Source organism: Acromyrmex echinatior, chromosome 2, assembly GCF_024713525.1.
Source record: "Acromyrmex echinatior isolate Ae372 chromosome 2, ASM2471352v2, whole genome shotgun sequence".
NCBI lineage: Eukaryota > Metazoa > Arthropoda > Insecta > Hymenoptera > Formicidae > Acromyrmex > Acromyrmex echinatior.
In genome coordinates this window covers 7234588-7252548 of record NC_141853.1, presented here as the reverse complement: position 1 = coordinate 7252548, position 17961 = coordinate 7234588, and the positions used below count along the sequence as shown (strand labels likewise).

Genomic DNA, 17961 nt, shown 5'->3' with positions numbered 1-17961 from the left:
CGTAACAGTGATTTTGAGACACTGTGTACGTTTATGTAACAAGTATGTCAGATATATCTTGAAATAATTAAACGTCAACTTGCGAGAATTTAATATTTGCTTTTGCGGGCTCTGGCTAAACGCGCGCGGGAATTTGGTTGCAAAAACACGAGTTTATATAATAGGTTGGGTTTCGTTGAAAACGAGCGCGCGGAATTCAGCTGTAGCTGCGAGCGATGAGGCCCATCAACGTTTATTATAACGCCGGATACACGTTTACAGCGACCCTGTCGTGTCATAGAATACAGGAAGGATAGGTGCGTGAAATGGTGTGTTGTTAAGGTCAAATACTCGCAAACTTCCAACCACAACGTCGTCAGGAAATTCGCAATATGTTGAGCGATGACGAAGCCGTGTAAAAGGCGCGGAGAATAAAGGCTGCTCCAAAGTACTCTCTTCTCTCAACATACCTTATTTGTTCGCCAACATCGTTTTCTTACTACATAAGACATTGTCTCAAAAATGCTTCGTATGCAGCTATTTCAAAAGTTTATGAATATATCGTTAAGGATGTTACAATTGTAAAATTTTCTTTTCATTAAGAATTTAAATGAGAATATCGCGTTGATATTTTAATACTGTGCTTAAAAAAGCACGATTTCATAAAATATGTAAATATTTACATGAGTATACATGAGAGAAATGTTTGGTACGTATATCCATTTTATTGATATGCGACTAACAAAAATTGTCTTATTTTTTCATAATTTAAAAATTGTATTGCATGTCCTAATCAAAATTTCGTTATTCTAATTAAAATTTGATTATTCTAATCAAATTTTGATCAGAACGACAAATTTGATTAGAATGAAAAATTTTGTTGTTCCAATCCAAATTTGAACAATACAATTTTTTTAATGAAAAAGTAAGAAAGTTTTTGTTAATCGCATATTAACAAAATGAATTAACAAAATGAATTATACATAACATTTCTCTCAGTGTAAAACAATAACGTACACATTTATTTAATGCAACTGTTAGCGGCTTGCTCGTACTGTCTCGTTAGTAACTGGATATATGGATTCGGCGTGTGCGCCTTATAGCGTATAAATTTCCGCCCAATGTAGCTGCGGGATCCAAACACGTAGGATACTGCTCGTCATCCGTTTATTGTAACGTCGGATGCGTGCATATTGTGGCAGCGGCGTCGAGCCGCAAAGCGGGTGAAGAATAGACGCGCGAAACCGTAGCGTACGAGCAACGAGGATGCGGGATATCCGAGGATTTTCGGCTTCATGGATTCTGTCCGGCAAAGCAAGTGCAAGTCAGAAGTTAGAGGCCACGCATTCCTCTGTGCTAAATGCTCGTTATTTTATTCCGTTTAATATGTTCCTCAAATTGTTATGCAACGAATGCTCGCCACTGCGCGATGTATTATACAATGAGAGTGTGTATATCACAGAAACGATCGTTGTTTTTCGCATTATTGTTATACGTCGTTGCGTCGACGAATAAGGTGCGCTTGGTGCAAAGGTAGAAATAAAATTGAAAAAGAGATCTGCAGAAATACATCATGAATATGTGGTTAGAAATGTAGTTTCGAATGAATATGGGAAGAATAATTTGTTGAAGTATCTAAAAAATTTAGCTAGATACTGAAAATAACTTTGCTGGATTATTAAAATTATTATGTAGAACGCTGAAGTATAATGAGCAGTGCTGCAAAAAGTTTTGACATCTAGCAACCAGCTTGAGCGTCCTACTTAATTGTTTTGATGGTCTAACAAAATTATTTTCAGATTTATACCTAGTTAAATTTTTAGTTAAAAAATTCATTCTTTGTGTTATCAATGAAATTAAATTGACAACAATACACGGTTTTAAACGTAAAATTATTTATTTTTCAAAAATGTAGCTTTCAATAAAAATACAAATTATTTGAATAAATTGTTAATTTAATATTTATTTAATATCTTTTTCATGATTTATGATACAAGGGGAGGGGGAAAGACGGATTTATATTAAAAATTTTTTTTTTTTAATATTTAAAATTTTAGATATAGATTTGAAAATAATTTTAATAAGCTATCAAAATAATTACATATATAAATATTGTATATATAGGACGTTTAAATATGATGAGCAATGCTGCAAAATATTTTGACATTTTAGGAACAAGCAGTCCTATATAATTATTTTAATAATTCAATAATATTATTTTCAGATGTATCTGTATTTAGTCAAATTTTTGGATTCTTTAGCACAAAAAACTGTTCTTTGAATTCTTTCCATGTTAGACTCATATATTTCCGCTATTCTTATTAGATGAGACATACTGCATGTTAAATTTCTCTTTTTTCTTATAAGATATTTCAGCAAATTATCATGTAATTAACTCAATAATGCTGCATGTCGCGAGCTTTTTGAAACACTATCGTCGATTTTATACGCTAAAGGCAAATAAATCTCTCCAGAGACGTTGGCTGTATTCACTTTGTGCTTTTAGGAAATCATATAAATTATACTATTGTTCTCGCGAGACGACAAAGTGGAGTTTCAACGAGGCAATGCGAGTTACACGGCAGAAGAAAGCGAATTGTATCAAACAAGTAGTACAAACTATTAACACCACGCTAATTACGCCGCTACTTATCCCTGGTAGCGGTATGCATAAAGTGCATGCATAATATAAGAAAAGCGATAGTTTCTGTCATATGAATGTGAATTACAATGTCAATAAAACGAATGCAAACATCTGAGATTGAACAAGTCCGGTTTTGCATAAATTTGCATTATACCGCGATGATATTACAAATAGTTATAATTTATAAACAGTGAATGATTTATTAATGTTATATCGATTATGAATAAACGTACATATGAAATCGCGCGTGATCAATGGGATTAATGTATACATGTAGAGATTACTGTAGATAAATCAATAGATTTCGTTTTGTTGAATTTACGCGATATTGTACACAAATTTACCAATTTTAGTTTAATAAATATGGTTTTATCCTCGTGGTTGAAAATACAGTTGTTGTTATTTTTGAACATCAAATAGACTCATACATATCATATTACAAGTTTAATAATCATATTACATTTCTGGCAGTTAACGAAAAATATATCATCAAACATTTCAATTTGTCAATCTCTGTACATTTATAATGTTTTTTCAATACGTTTTTTACAATGTTTCGAAAAGAGTATTTGCGTTTTTTATGTACAATAATTGATTATTTTATCGTTTATTTTCGCTAATAATATATTGTTAGAATTTTGTTGTTTCTTTAAAAAATCCAACTGTATAAATAACGAACGCGCGACGTAAAATAGAAATGGACGAATTGTGGCAAATACATAAAATCTCAGTAGCTACACCTAAATCAAGCGTTCCTCGACAATGGAGATTTATATTAGTCTAGAAAGTTTCCATCCTCCTTTTTGTGAATGGCCGCGTTTACGTCGTTCAGTAAAATAAGCCGACATCGTTGCGTGAATCACGTCGCAGTGCCAGTGGAAAAAACTTAAACGCGCTCGACGGCGAGCGCCAGACGCTAAGTAGAAATCCGGACGAATCCGTTGAATAAGTAGAATAAAGCGCGACAAGCGCGCCTACCTCTTTCATCTTCTACTGAGAAAATGAAACTCGCTTTACTTTCGGGATTGTAGTTCCAAGTATGAGAAAAACATTGGTAAAGAATAAACAAAGGATAGTGAAGACGCAAATCTAAGGGAAAAAATACGGCTTTCCATTGCATTGCTTTTTAATTAATTATAGCAGGCGTTGATTTTGAGCGTGCCGTTGCGAGAAATTCTTCAATTCACGAAAGGAATTTTTATAAAGTTCATTGTTCGTCGTTCAGTAGTCAGTTCAGTTTCGTACATCGATGACACTATAAAAGATCAGCGTGTCTCTTATTCTGGAAAAAAATCTCGTAATTTCGTTTCACATCGGAGCTTTCGTAAAATTTCGTACTGTCCGTTTGGTGTGATGAAGGATCAATTGCCGCGGCGGAGCCGACGTCTCTGAGAAAAATATCTTCAAGAATGTCGGATTTCATTGTTCCATCGCTGTTCTTATATCGGAAATGGAGGTAGAACGTTTTCCTGCGATCTAACTATCGAGGAAATTCTTAAGGAGAGATACGGCTGTTTTGTTACGGATTTTACGGCATTTAGAAGGAAGCTGCAGGTTGTATATACAGACCACAATGAACAAATAAATAAATAACAATACAATTTTTCAAAGTAATTGCAGAATTATTTTACAAAATAGGTACCTTCGAGAAAATTTTCTATTCTCTCAAGTAATAGGTTAATACGTGCTTTATGCGATGTTATTTGACATGATGGAGTATTCAAGAGAGGAATCTCTAATGCCATATCTTACGGGTATATGCTCTTCGCGATATGCTGGATCTATCTCTCGAGGCTGAAAACGCGGTAGAATTGATATGCGATCAATCACGATAATTGCGACATTGAGATGAGCGTGACGTTATAATATTTTTCAATAATGTAATTCACAACCGTTCGCTTTTTAATAAATTCATTATATTAATTAAACGAATAATTGTACGTCTAAAAGTTTTATCATGAGTGGAAAATATACGTTTCCAAACGGCGTTTTATTTATGTCTTTTCCAACGTAAACTCCTCGAGGAGTTACAAAATATTGAACCGACTTTGACGTAAATACAAATCTTAAGTAAATCGGCGAAGTGTAAATTGTTCGTTCAACTTCGTGAAATGAATGCACTATGCGCCAGTTTCAAATATCCAATTCTACTTAAGGATTCTGAGGCACCTGGGAAACTTGTTGATGGGACGATACAGAATTTTAATTAGAGAAATATCTGAAGCAGTAAGATATTAATTTGATTTAACGACACTCAGAATTTGCTTTCATGCAGGTTAAATGTTAAATCGCTGTTTAATCCGGAACGCCGATCGATGACACAGTAAAATACTTAAAAAATTGTTTTCCTTTTTTTTTCACTCGGCATGTGCAAGAAAGCCGAGCGGTTTCCATAAATACGAAAGCCAATAACGAACGTCTCGTTCACGTTAATGGCCGCTTAAAGTACACAGTTTCGAATTTCCAAGTACATGGATTCTAAGCAGTTCGCGTGAGTCGGTGCAGGGTTAATTGCTAGGTTGCATGACGCGCATGTTGGCGATGCAATTGACACTAGTGTGTCACGTTGTTACGAGCGGGCAGCAACGGACTCTGTTTTCGAGAGATAAATAGAGTAACACGACACAAGCACAGGCTTTATTAATGAAATAGTTCGTCTCTGTCAGTTAAAATAGTCTACCTCTCGCTGCACAATTAGCAATCCGTTTTTAGTATGCATTTAACAACACTTGAATCGTGACGTTTCTTGAATTTTAACAATTGTCCGTCTAATTTTGGAAAAGTGTCTCTCTTAAATACTTGAACATCCGGAGGAATTGAAGAAATTATGAAATATTAAAATATTTAGATCAATGTATCCAAATTAAGTTATAAAGGCACGAATATTTCGTCAATTTGAGGAGTTATGAAATGATATAAAAATAATAATTACGTCAATGTGTACTTATTAGACATCTTATAAAGAAGAAATGTGAGATCTTATCTCGTTTTACTCCTTGTATTATACATTATTGATTTTTGCGTCTGCTCGTGTAGAAGACAAAAACCGTCATTAGCAGGTGCTCTTCAGTATCCTGACAGTATTATTATTTATGACCCGCGTTGCAGCGAAATAACGCGTTCCAAGATAATTCACGCCTGGCGTCATTTGGGTGTCAAGTGTATTCGCTCGTAGTGTAATTGTCATTACTGCACCTCGCTTCACTGTTGAATCGAGTCAGTCCATCGCTACCGCAAGGGAAACATTGCGACATCATAACGCGACATTTGGCATTCATTAGGAAAATAATGCGACACCAGTTTCGAGCACAGAAATGTAAATACGTTTATGTCATAATAATATCCGATTCAACTTCTTGATGTATACCGAAAGATGATATAATCCTTCGCGAATTACTCGTATCTCTACTTTGCCAAATTTTGGTAATAAATGTCATTTAACTGAATGAATCATAACGAAATATCTCTTCATTGTTGCACGCATGTTAATTAAGGAGTGAATGCTATTTGGTTGTCATACTAATGAGTAAAAACTTTCAATATCCTTTTTATAGTTCACTCAGTTACGTGCCTTAATAATGTTATCGACAACGTTGACGTAAAATCAATGCCATCGTGCTTCCAGCACTGTTGTTTTCATCATAAATAGCTGTTTCAATGCAAAAGAATTTCATTATAAAACGTTATCTTTCTATCGTTATACAAACTCGCATATTATTCTCTTTTAATAAAATTTACTTCAATAACAGTTATTACTGTTATTGAGATAAATTTTACAAGTAGCAAAAGAAAATGCATTGCCAATAGCATAATAGTTACAAATATCACAAATATAACTGCATGTCAACCTGTTCAAATGTAACCTTTGTATATTTTTATTAGTCTTAGTTTTTTCTGTATTTATTACGATTTATTGTAAATAGTGTAAGGAAAAATTTCTTGTAAACAGTGATAGTGTTGCAAATATCTCAAAAAGAAAAAAACTGCGTATCGATCTGTTCAAATTCTTGCACTTTTTGCACTCGATATCTTCAATTTTTTTCTCTCTTCAATAATCAGAATATACATTTATTTCGTTTTAACTGCAAAAGTTTTTGATGACTTTAAACAAACAGACATAATTAAAATTACTAGACATATTTAAATACATACAATTTAATACGAATAGGATAAAAGAAAATTTTTTGCAAATAGTATGGATAAAATTGCTAGATATTGGATGTCGGATATCCGGAAAGAATATAGCAGGATATTCAATATCCGGTCGGACATCCGGTAGATAATTATTTGATCGGATATCGGATGTTTCCCGGATATCCGGTACAATTTTTCCATTGTATTAAAAAAAAAGGATAAAAGGAAAGCATAAGAAAAATAGCGATAATAATTTTCTTTATTTCCCGTGAAAAGAAAAAGAAGAAGATGAATTGTACAAGAAGTTAAGCTGAAAAGAATAGAATTCTATGACGTCAACTTTGACGTCATCAATAACGTGAACATTCAATATACTATTTCCGGATATATGCTGGATACTAATGATATCTGGCTACTCGGCTGGATAATAAAAGAATAGGATAAGACTGGATACTTCCCAGATATCTGGGATATCCCTAGTAAATAGTATAATATTATTGTAAATAGTACAAGAAATAACTATGCGTCCATTTATTGGATTTATTCGAATATAATTCTCACAAATTTTTCACCGGAAAACCTTTACTGTACATTATCCAGCTTTTTGCTTGCGAACGCGTCCAACGAGCACTCTACTCCGACTCTAGCAATGGCTACAGGGTAGATCGTAATTTTTTCCGGGCGACGCAAATTGGCATCCTCCGCGTTGCCTCTCGTTTCCCGTAAGTCCATTTCGAGAAAGTGAAAAGATATGTTTGCCCGAGAATGCGGCGCGCGGTCTCTCTCGACGCGGCCGTAAAACTCGTCAGCGGACGGTGATCTCGGCTAAAGATAAACCGAGTTACTTACCTTGGCCTATGTGCGCAGCCAGTATCCTTTCCGCGATACTGCCGCACTCGCTATGTACATTTCTATCGTATGCACATAGGACGCCATAGCCGGGGTTTATATACATGGCACACATTGCACATCACTACGAATGGTCTCTACATGTGTGCTCTGCCGCGCATGCACTTCGACATGAGTTTGTCAAGCACGTGGTTATTTTGCGAGCTTGAGGGGCTTCCGGATTGAATCCGTATACATAGAAGAGAGAAAGAGAGAGGGGAGGGGAGAGAGAGAGAGAGAGAGAGAGAGAGAGAGACGGCTTTTAACTCCTGGCACCATGAAGAACGACCCCGAGCGACGAACGAAATTAATATACGGTTCAACTGCCTTCGATATCTCCTCGAGCAAAGCCGATAATTTCTACGACGTCTCTTCGTCCGCAACGCATCGCACATTTCCGAGAGTAATGCGATTATTTGTGCAGAGAAAAGTAAGAAGAATCGTCAACTTTCTCCTGGTGACATTATTCGATGTTGTGGTTGATACTCAATTCGTTTCCCTCGAATTGATAATGTTTGAATCTCGCTTTTTGAAAGAAAGTAATGTTTTTCTTCTGGAATTGTGTGTGACGATAAGTCCATTGAATTATATTCTTTGTGTTACATTTGCACATTTGAATTATTGTTATTCAAATAAATTTAGTATTTTTTTTTATATGAGTTATATCATTTTGATTTCTTGAAATTAATTAGTGCCTTTTAGTTAACATAAATGAATCTCAGTAACTGTGTTGCACATTTTAACGTCAGCTTCGAAGGTATAAAGTTAATTACTAATACAACTTCTGCGACAAGTTTCTTCCTTATATATTTATCGACAATGTACATAGTCGAATCGAAACAATAATTTAGGTATATCGTTGCGCTTGAGAATTCATTTCGATATACATCAAAATAAAAAATTTGATTAGGCCGTTTTAAATTTACGCGAGTATCAGCTCGTAAACGACAAGATGTTATCATTAAATGTTTTTGAATTCATACTAACAATTCATGAAATTTGCATACTATGTCGACCGTATGCTAATTTCATCGAGATTCGTTTTTATCAACAGCTGAGAATAATTCAATGCTCTTGTTGGCACACATTCGCGTTTGCATCCGGCGTTGTTATTTTCCCGAACAAGGAAGAGCAGTTGACATTTCAACTGCTGCACTCACGTATTCGCAGACGCGACGCAATTTCGAAGCACACGCGAAATACACACGTTTCCGACAAGTCCATAATTTATGCGGTCCTTACGGAGATTGTAGTAAAAACTGTTATATATATTTTGTTCCAATTTGATATTTAAATACAGCTAGATAATGCAGAAGAATATCAATTGTGTCAACGACCGAGTCGGAATATCAAATAACCAAGGAAAACCTCATGCTTCAATTAACTTCAAGCTGCTTTTACTTCTCAAGTAGAATCTCAATTTAATTTTATATTATTAACACACCTATGGTTACACGTTAACTTCCATTTCCCACATAATGTTCAACTGCTAAGAAAAATATTACCTCGAGAGGCGTTTTAAGGATCTCCCCCATCTTTTTATGTAAATCTTGTGCTTCTTCCTTCTCTCGTACGGAAATTACGCGGAACAAGAGGAAAGAAGGTTTGCATATTAAAAATTAAATAGGACAACACGTTTAAATGCCGAGGATAGAAATGCTCACAGAGGAGACAGAGAAGCTATCGTTTTATATCATTCGCTGCGTTGGGAAATGTAGCGAAATACCAAGTACGATCGCAATGAAGCACCGAGAGCGTAGAGGTGGAATGAAGTAACGTCGTCCATATCGCTTCCGTACCAACTCCATAGTCCGACGTACTGCGCGCACGTTTCTTTTTTTTCCTCTCCTTTTACTCCTCGAAACGCTGTAACTCTGACGGTGTTGTCGGCCGTGTAGCAATTCGAGGGTAAATCGCCGCGCAATTGCGGGGTAATGTCCTCGCTAATTACCGAAACACCGCCGCCGGCGGTGTCGCCGCCACTGCCGCCGTAGGGCGTTTTCGCTTCTTTGGTTTCGTGAGACGAAGCGAAAACGCCACGGCGCTACTCGACGGTAGTTTGCTAATTTACCGTTACAAATGGAACGCCAGCGGAATTATTCCGTGGTTATTTACGACGCATCGTGCCATTGTGGGCGGCATACGAAGAGACGGCGCGAAGTTAAGCCCCTTCGCGCTATCGCCTCCGGTGGTACGAAGCGATAATAAAAAGCGCAGCTTCCGAGCGGGATCGATACGATGGGACTGCGGGACCGCGTTTGTCTAAACCCCCGGGGAATTACCGCCACTTCAAAGAGATACAGATCCTTTCGCCTTATTTAACCCTTTTATAGAACGAAGGTGGCCTTGCTCGAAGCTTTTCTCGCGTTTCGAACTCGAGAGAACTAGTCGTTCTTTTACTCACGAGGTTGCTCTCTCATGCGTCTTCACAACGAGGATATCACCTGGACTCCGTGCTAAAAGGTCCAATCCAATCCTTATCCGGAAGGGAATTAAAGCGGTACGATAAATGGTTTAGTTACGTCGACGAGATTCGAGGTGAGATCTACAGGGACTATCGGAAAGCTGTGAAAATCTAAATAGATTTTATTTTATGGTGAGTGAATAGAGACTCATTACTTTTATTAGTATAGATAGCGATATAATAATATATGAATCTGTAAAATTAAATACTATGAGAAAGGACTGATTGCATTTAACCGAAATGCATAGCGAAACGCTCAGTCTCTTACAAAATGCATTCAAGTTGTAAGATTCTTAATTTTTTCTTGGGAATGGAAGCAAATAGAAACATAGACAATGTCTTAAAAGACGTGGAAATTTATTGAAAATATGTGAAATTTTTGGCAGTATTGTCCTTATAGAATGTTCAGGACGCCGGCGTTGGAAACGTTTTGGATCGAAAGTGATGATGTTTTCAAAATAAAGTGTTATCATCCGTTTTCTTGATTTGTGTGGAATGATTTTTATTTATTGTTAGTTGAGTGAGATATGCAAAGAAGGCATAAAAAACGTTTGTAAATGCGATAGTTCAAAAAAGGCTGTTCTGAAAACGTGAATGTCATCATTTTCAGCGTTTAAAACGCTTCCAACGTTAGTTGGTACATTGATCGTTCTATGAATTGGACGATGTTTGCCAAAAATCTGACTCATTTCCAACGAATTCCAGCATCTTTTAAGACGTCGCCTATATTTTTATTTGCTTCCATTCCCAAAAAAAAAATTAAGAGATCTTAGAACTTAAATATATTCGTAATCTGTTTTCCAAGTGATATGACCATCTGAATTACTTGCATGATAATCATTTTTAAAAACTATTAAATGCATTCTTCAACATTAATAACTGTAGTATTCTTCGAATTTTCCATAAGTTCCTTTTATAAAAATATTATAAGGTTTGATAATTCTCATTGCAAGATATATGTTAAGTAACTTATATAATATATATTTTTCAAAAACTATAGTGGGGTATATCAAACAATGAGAGCATCAATACAGCGCGGTAATTGGTGCATAAAAAAATATATATATAATTATCAAATAAAATTTACATATTATAAAGATATACAATGATTATCGGTACAATCTTATTTGTATTTAGACGTTTCGGTTTGCTTCAAACCATCTTTAGCAAATTGTGAAAAATTTTCTTTCAAATGTCTTATACTAAATATAGTTCACAAAATATTAGATACGTAAATTATCATTGATGTCTTGACAAATAGTCCGCAATGTTAGAAAAGTATTCCATGTAAGACTAGATGAGCATATATTCCTACTGTCAAGTTAAGAGTTGCCATAAAATTGTCTTTTCGTTATTAAGCCAAATGACTAGCTTTCATCTCCATAGATCACAATCAATTATTTCAAGCGTACATATTTTTCAAATAATAACCTTTTAAATTTACATGAGACTCAGAGCGTTTTTAAAAACTATTAAATATATTTTCTGACATTAATAATTGTAATTAAATATTTTCGAAAAATTTCAGGTAAATTCTTTTTACAAAAATAGCTGTCAAGATTTTCTAAATATATATATATAACTGATTTGACAACTAGTCAAATTTTCGACTTTTTAATATAATCTATTTCTATATTTTCTATAAATTTATAAATATGTAATATTTCTTCGTGTATTTCTGTATAAGAAAAATGATTGTTCCTTTTGTAGAATCGCGTTTAATCAACTTTATTCTGGTCGTTCATTACAAAATAATTATCATTCTGCACATGAATATTTATCTAACTTAGATAAATATTTATTTAATTATTCGGAATTATGCTTCTCCGCGATAGCGCTTGTAATCATTAAATGCCGGTTTTGAATGAGGATTAGATGAAGCCATTCGAATATCCGTTTCTTATTTTCGCCATGAGACAATGTGTATATCCAATATTCGTGAAAGCCGTGGTCAAGCAGGGCGCTTTTTCAAAGCGACTAGCTTGCGACGCTATTTGGAAACTCTGAGGAAGCCACTCCTGTGCACTTTATTAAACACTCCTTTGGCAACAGCGGAAAACTAGGACGATGCACTGCTAAAACACAGTTCGAGAGCGATCGTGGATATTTCGTATTCTCAATAAGCTTTCAATTTTTGTCTATTGTGAGGTGGTCTAAACTTTTTTTTTTCTAATCGAATACTCACAGTACCATGAAACCAATTTCACGACCATGTTCTGTATCTGATGTATTGTTCTCGTCATTATTTGCGCAACACATATGCTTTTTATAAGCGACATATTTGGATTAAAACTTTTTGTAGTAAAACACATAATATAATAAATAAATATACACTGTTCCAAAATTCTGATTGAGATATATAAAGAAAAAATATAGGAAAAGATGATAAAAATTATAAATGTCTTTTTAAGAGTTCTTTTAGCATTCGGTTATATAAGTTGTTGAGAATCTGTGAACTTTTTATTTTCAAATGAAATTTAATGTTATTATTCTTTACCACATAAACTGCAGTATGTATTGCAAATTTCTACTGTAAGATAAAAACGTACTTACGTAATGTAACACGGAAAAATGCAGCGGAATAATTTTGTATAATAGCATATTTCAAGGCGTTTCTCTGTTATATTAAGAATGATATTTTTTACATGTCTGCATTCATTCAATTTACCTGATACTCAGTAATGTATTTTCTGTGAAATAATTTCCATTTATATTCAAATAATTTGGTTCTCTTTTTGAGCAACAGATAAACTTCGAATATCATATCCGAAAACTTTTCTTAATAATACTACATTATACGGAACTTCACAGATTTAATTTAAGTTAAATTTCATATTATGATTCTAGAGATAAAATTATTCCATATACACAATTTCAAAAAGATAAATAACAATCAATCATTATTTGCTCAATTATTTAACATGCATATACGTGCACGAAAGTAATTCATTTTTAAATACACGAAACGTTAATATCATAGTGTTATGGAATAATAACTGGATATAATGTTTGTTAAGTGTCTTTTATATTATAGCCAATGAACATGTGTTGATTGAAAAATCAATAGTTAACAATGATTTCAGATTTGACTGGGAGATATTTACTTTTCGTTAAGAGATCGAATCCAAATGTCTTCAGATTTCTTGCTATTTACCTTTTGTGAAGCACTTACGGATAGTATCGCAGCTGTTCAGCTTCAGAATATTCTCAATTCCGTTATGATCTGTCGCGAATATCTTCACATTTGATATTAAACGTTCTTCTTCCAAGACGACGTTGTTATTTTAGAAAATTACACAATACGACGGCACCAGCGATTTGCTTTTTCAATCTTTCGGTCATTTAATAGAATGTTGAATTTTCAAGAAATGAATGATGAAACCGATAACATTTATGCTTTTTTATAATATGGATTATAAATTAATAGGAAACTGTCTTATTTTTCTATCGTAATAAATAATTAATTTTGAAAAAAAGATATGATATTAAGAATTTTCTGTAAATAATTTCCAAAGAATCTTAGAGCAATTTGCTGATTGAGATTCATGGAGGAGATTTTAGTATAACTTTTTGCACGAACAATCTACTTGTCGCTCGACGAAGCTCGGCGTAAGTAATTGTATGCATTAGTAGGAGATCGCAGATGGGGATGCAGGTTTGAGAAAAAAAGGCTGATTGGCTGGCTGCTGTACAGCACGAACGGTACGATCAGTATGAACAGAGGCAATCTTTCGGATGATTGGCATTTATTAGCTGTCCTGCGGACATGCGAACGTGGACACGTTCGAAACAAGGGACGTCGCTGTGCTGGTCGTTGCAACGTTGCAACTTGATGCAGCAGTAGCGGCAGCAACAGACAAGGGGATGAGTGTGACGGCATCGGTACACCCCGGGGGCGGTTGTTAAGCGGCTTGAAAAACGGCCTGGTTTTCCGTCACTCTCTCTCTCTCTCCCCCTTCTCTCTCCTCTCTCTCTTTCTCTCTCCTTGTCTGCCGCCTCTCCCTCTCTCCCTCCCCCCTTTCTCTCTTTCTGTCTCTCTTCCCCTCTAGCTCTCGTTTTGCGCTGCTTCTCCATTTCTCTTGCATCCAACGCCGGCCAACAATTCGTGAGATAGAAAAAGTCCTAGTTAGAGAGCGGGTGAAATCGGTCGTGTATCGGTCGACACATCAGTGTCTGCTGGATTCATTTCTACAGCAGTTGAATATTATGAAACGAAACGAGGATAGTTAGTAACATGCATGTGCATATGCATACTTGTGTGTAATATGATTATCTGTAATTGATATTGAAACGGACAAATGTATTTGATTTATACATAGAAAAGTACACTTATCTCGCATTAAATATTTGCGTTATTAAATCATTCGTTCTTATTTATTTACAAGTAATAAAATTTGTAAAATCTTCCATATAATATAAAATGATTGTAAGGGATTTTATGTGTATATGTGGAAGGATATTATGGAATTAGTATGTAATAATTCTGAAATTAATAAAAATTTCGGAAACAAAATTTAGATTGCTCATCATGGATTAAGCAACCCTAAGGGTAGATAAGGGCTAAACTAACTTCCATGGACGTTGAGTAGTAGGTAGAACGGGGAATGTAGAAGATGATGGGTTGTTCAGTTCCTTGTGTTGAGACGTATCGGCGACCCTAAGGGCCAACGAGGATGGCGAGAGGGCAGAGGAATGATCGTAGGTAGGAAGGTAGGTATCGGGTGCCAAACTGTCCCCCAAGTTTTGCCGCGTCCGAAAGGAAATTCGATCTCTCCGTGTATGCCATCCCCGTCGCCGGTCGCGACACCCACTTAACTGGATTTCCGTTCGCTGAGTTTAGTGAAGATTAGCAATTCGACGCCCTGATAAGAGAGGGTCGTCGTCGTTTGCCGGAATGGGGTAGAGCCATCCCCGGTACTGCACACGATTACTCGTGCAGACTTCCCTGAGATTACGACGATGAGGAGGGCCTACAGGGCGCTTCTGATTATCGAGGGTGACCTGAGATCAATGCACTTATCAGATCCCTTGTATGTCTGCTCGGCAAATATTATTTATCGGACATGCCATCAACGTGACAGATTTATGTATTGATGCATTCGATATATAATACAAACGAAATATTCAATATTCCATTCTTTACATATAGATTTTTATATATAGTAGATGTAAAAATTCTATTTTTACTCTTTCAGAGCTGAATACTTTTGACGAATGAATCGTGCATGTGTGAAATATTCTATTACCTATATTTCAGTTTTTCTTTAATATGTTTATGTTTAAATATTAAAAAGTATTAAAAAAGTCGAAAGTCATGTAAACATAAACATAGCATTTATAGTAGCATGTCATTTGCTAGACGTGTTTACACGTCCACAGTAGCGAGTTGAAGTATCATACGAAATATTTAAGAATAAAATATATCTATATATATTTTTTGTATAATAATAAATTTATCTGGACAGTCATATGAATAAATCAAAAGTGAAGAAAGGATCAACGCGATCAAGGCATCTTGGTATCTAATAACATTTATATGTAAACTCTAAATACATATTTCAGCTATATATATTAGGTGTTGGAATTAATTCGTAGCGTTTTACAAGTGATGGGAAGTACTTTCATTAATGTATTTTTTAATGCTCATGTGAAATAAATAACATTCTTTCATTAAAAAACGCTACGAATTAATTCCAACACCTAATAAATTGCATTTTACTACTGAATTTGAAATGCGCGTTTTAAAATGCTTATTAGCAATATTATTAAATTGTCGATTAATTTAATTTATAATATTGTTATTTCAGCTTCATTTTATAATTGCATTTTAAATCTGACAGTAAGCGCAGTTCAGAGGAGACTAGAGCCGATTGTTAATATTTAAATAATTTATAGAAATTTATAAAAAAATGAATGTAAAATTTTGAAACACTATATACGTTACAATTGACCTCTACATCCTTTACGTGATTTAGGTATTAAAAAATATTCTTAAATACATAAATAAGATATTTTCTAAAAACGTGTCGATCTAAAGAGATTAAAATTGACTGTCTAATTTTGGCTAAATTTTTAGATATTTTAGCAAAATCGTTCTTTCCACTACGCGTAAGTTTTCTTATGTTATCATTACATGTCTTTTTAATGCGAACATTAAAATTTGATGGTGACTGTATCATTCGCGACTTTATCACTTCGCTGACGCACGCGGAACTTAACATGATCCTTGAATTGCAATTTCATAGAGTCATCTGATATTATCGTCACGTAAGAAAGCAGAGTGGCTCTGCTGCTAGTGGCAATCCTGGTAATCCGCGCATTCGGAATCAATGAAGCAAATGGAGATTTAAAGGCGTTCCCTGCGCGGTGGAATATCTCTGAGAAAGTATCACAAAAAGTATAAAATTCCTCGATCGCCCATGTGATTGAGCGTATCATATCGATCGGTGGCAGAAGTCTCCTTCGATCCTTTAATCACATGTCGTCGTCGACTTTTCTTTTCGACGTTGCGGCTACGTACATTCGAGGAAGCACGCTGATAAATCGAGTTACGGTAGAATTGAATTTCCACATCGAGTTTTCCCGATACCGATCATAATATTAAAGAGACGCATTCAAAAAACGGACTCAGCGCAACGAAATTCGATTAATCGGTATTCTGGCCATTTGAAAACGTACGATAATTTCTAATCGATTCTTATCACACGCATATTTGGACGTTGATAGCATGTAAAATGTCGCAGCCAGGAATTCAAAAGGCAAGCGAGAACAAACATTATTAGATTTATACAATATTTTACGTTGCATTATTCTTATATTGTATAAGAAATGTGATTTGTGGAACTTTCTACAAACTGATCTGTAATTAAATCTCATAGACTTATAAACTCATTGTTGTTCTTTATTTATTTTTATAAAATAATAAATTGCTGTGTCATTATCGTGTTACAACACGTTGCACAATTCACACGTCCTTCCAGTTTATTAAATCTGTGTATTTTTTCATATCACCACATCAAACCATTTATGCACTTAATCTCGTAAATTATATTTTACAGAGAAAAATACTGAAATATTCGTTCTATGATACGTGATTTCCATTAGTGTGATACAAATATAAACATTGTAGTTGCACGAGTTAAGACGGATTTGCTCGGAGCTATGTATTTTTCTCATTGCTTTCGATTCATCTCACAAATATGCTATTCTTGCAGAATTTTGTAATCGAAATGCAAACAAATTGCCAACGATAATAATAAGTTTCTCGTAATCTACATATTATTTGTGTATTATTGCATGAATGATAGTCTAATGAATTTCATATGATAATCACGAGAAAGTCACGAGTCTCTTATACCGATATTAATTTACTAATGAAATGTTAATAATAACTCCATCTTTTTATTATTTTAATCATTTTAATGTAAAAAATTGTTTGTCTGCAATAACACAAATAAATTTTTTTATAACAAATAAAGAATAATATATTATTTTTAAATAAGTGCGAATAATAATTATGAAGCAAGAAAAGAACAATTTAGTGCCATTTAGGGTAATAAATTTGTAAAACATTACTGCGCCTTTATTTACATATTTTATTTATTTTACGCGTATTTACATATCAAGTTTAAATATGTCAATCGGGTTAAACAGAGTGTGAAATAAAGATTTGTCAAATAAAAAAAAGTCCCATTTATTGTAGATTTTATATACTATAAAGGCACTTTTATTGAGCGCATATTTCTCCACTGAGTTCATCCTTCATATATGAAGTATTACGCGAATGACGATATCACGCACATATTTTTGGAATTTGATTGGAACTTCAGATACTTTTTTTTACGATGGCTTT

At 34.5% G+C, this 17961-nt stretch overlaps 1 protein-coding gene across 5 annotated transcripts in view; it reads right to left on the bottom strand.

Annotated features, from left to right (window-relative positions):
- Positions 1 to 17961, bottom strand: part of dpr12 (defective proboscis extension response 12) — a 294159-nt gene that overhangs the window by 31057 nt on the left and 245141 nt on the right. The window lies entirely within an intron of this gene.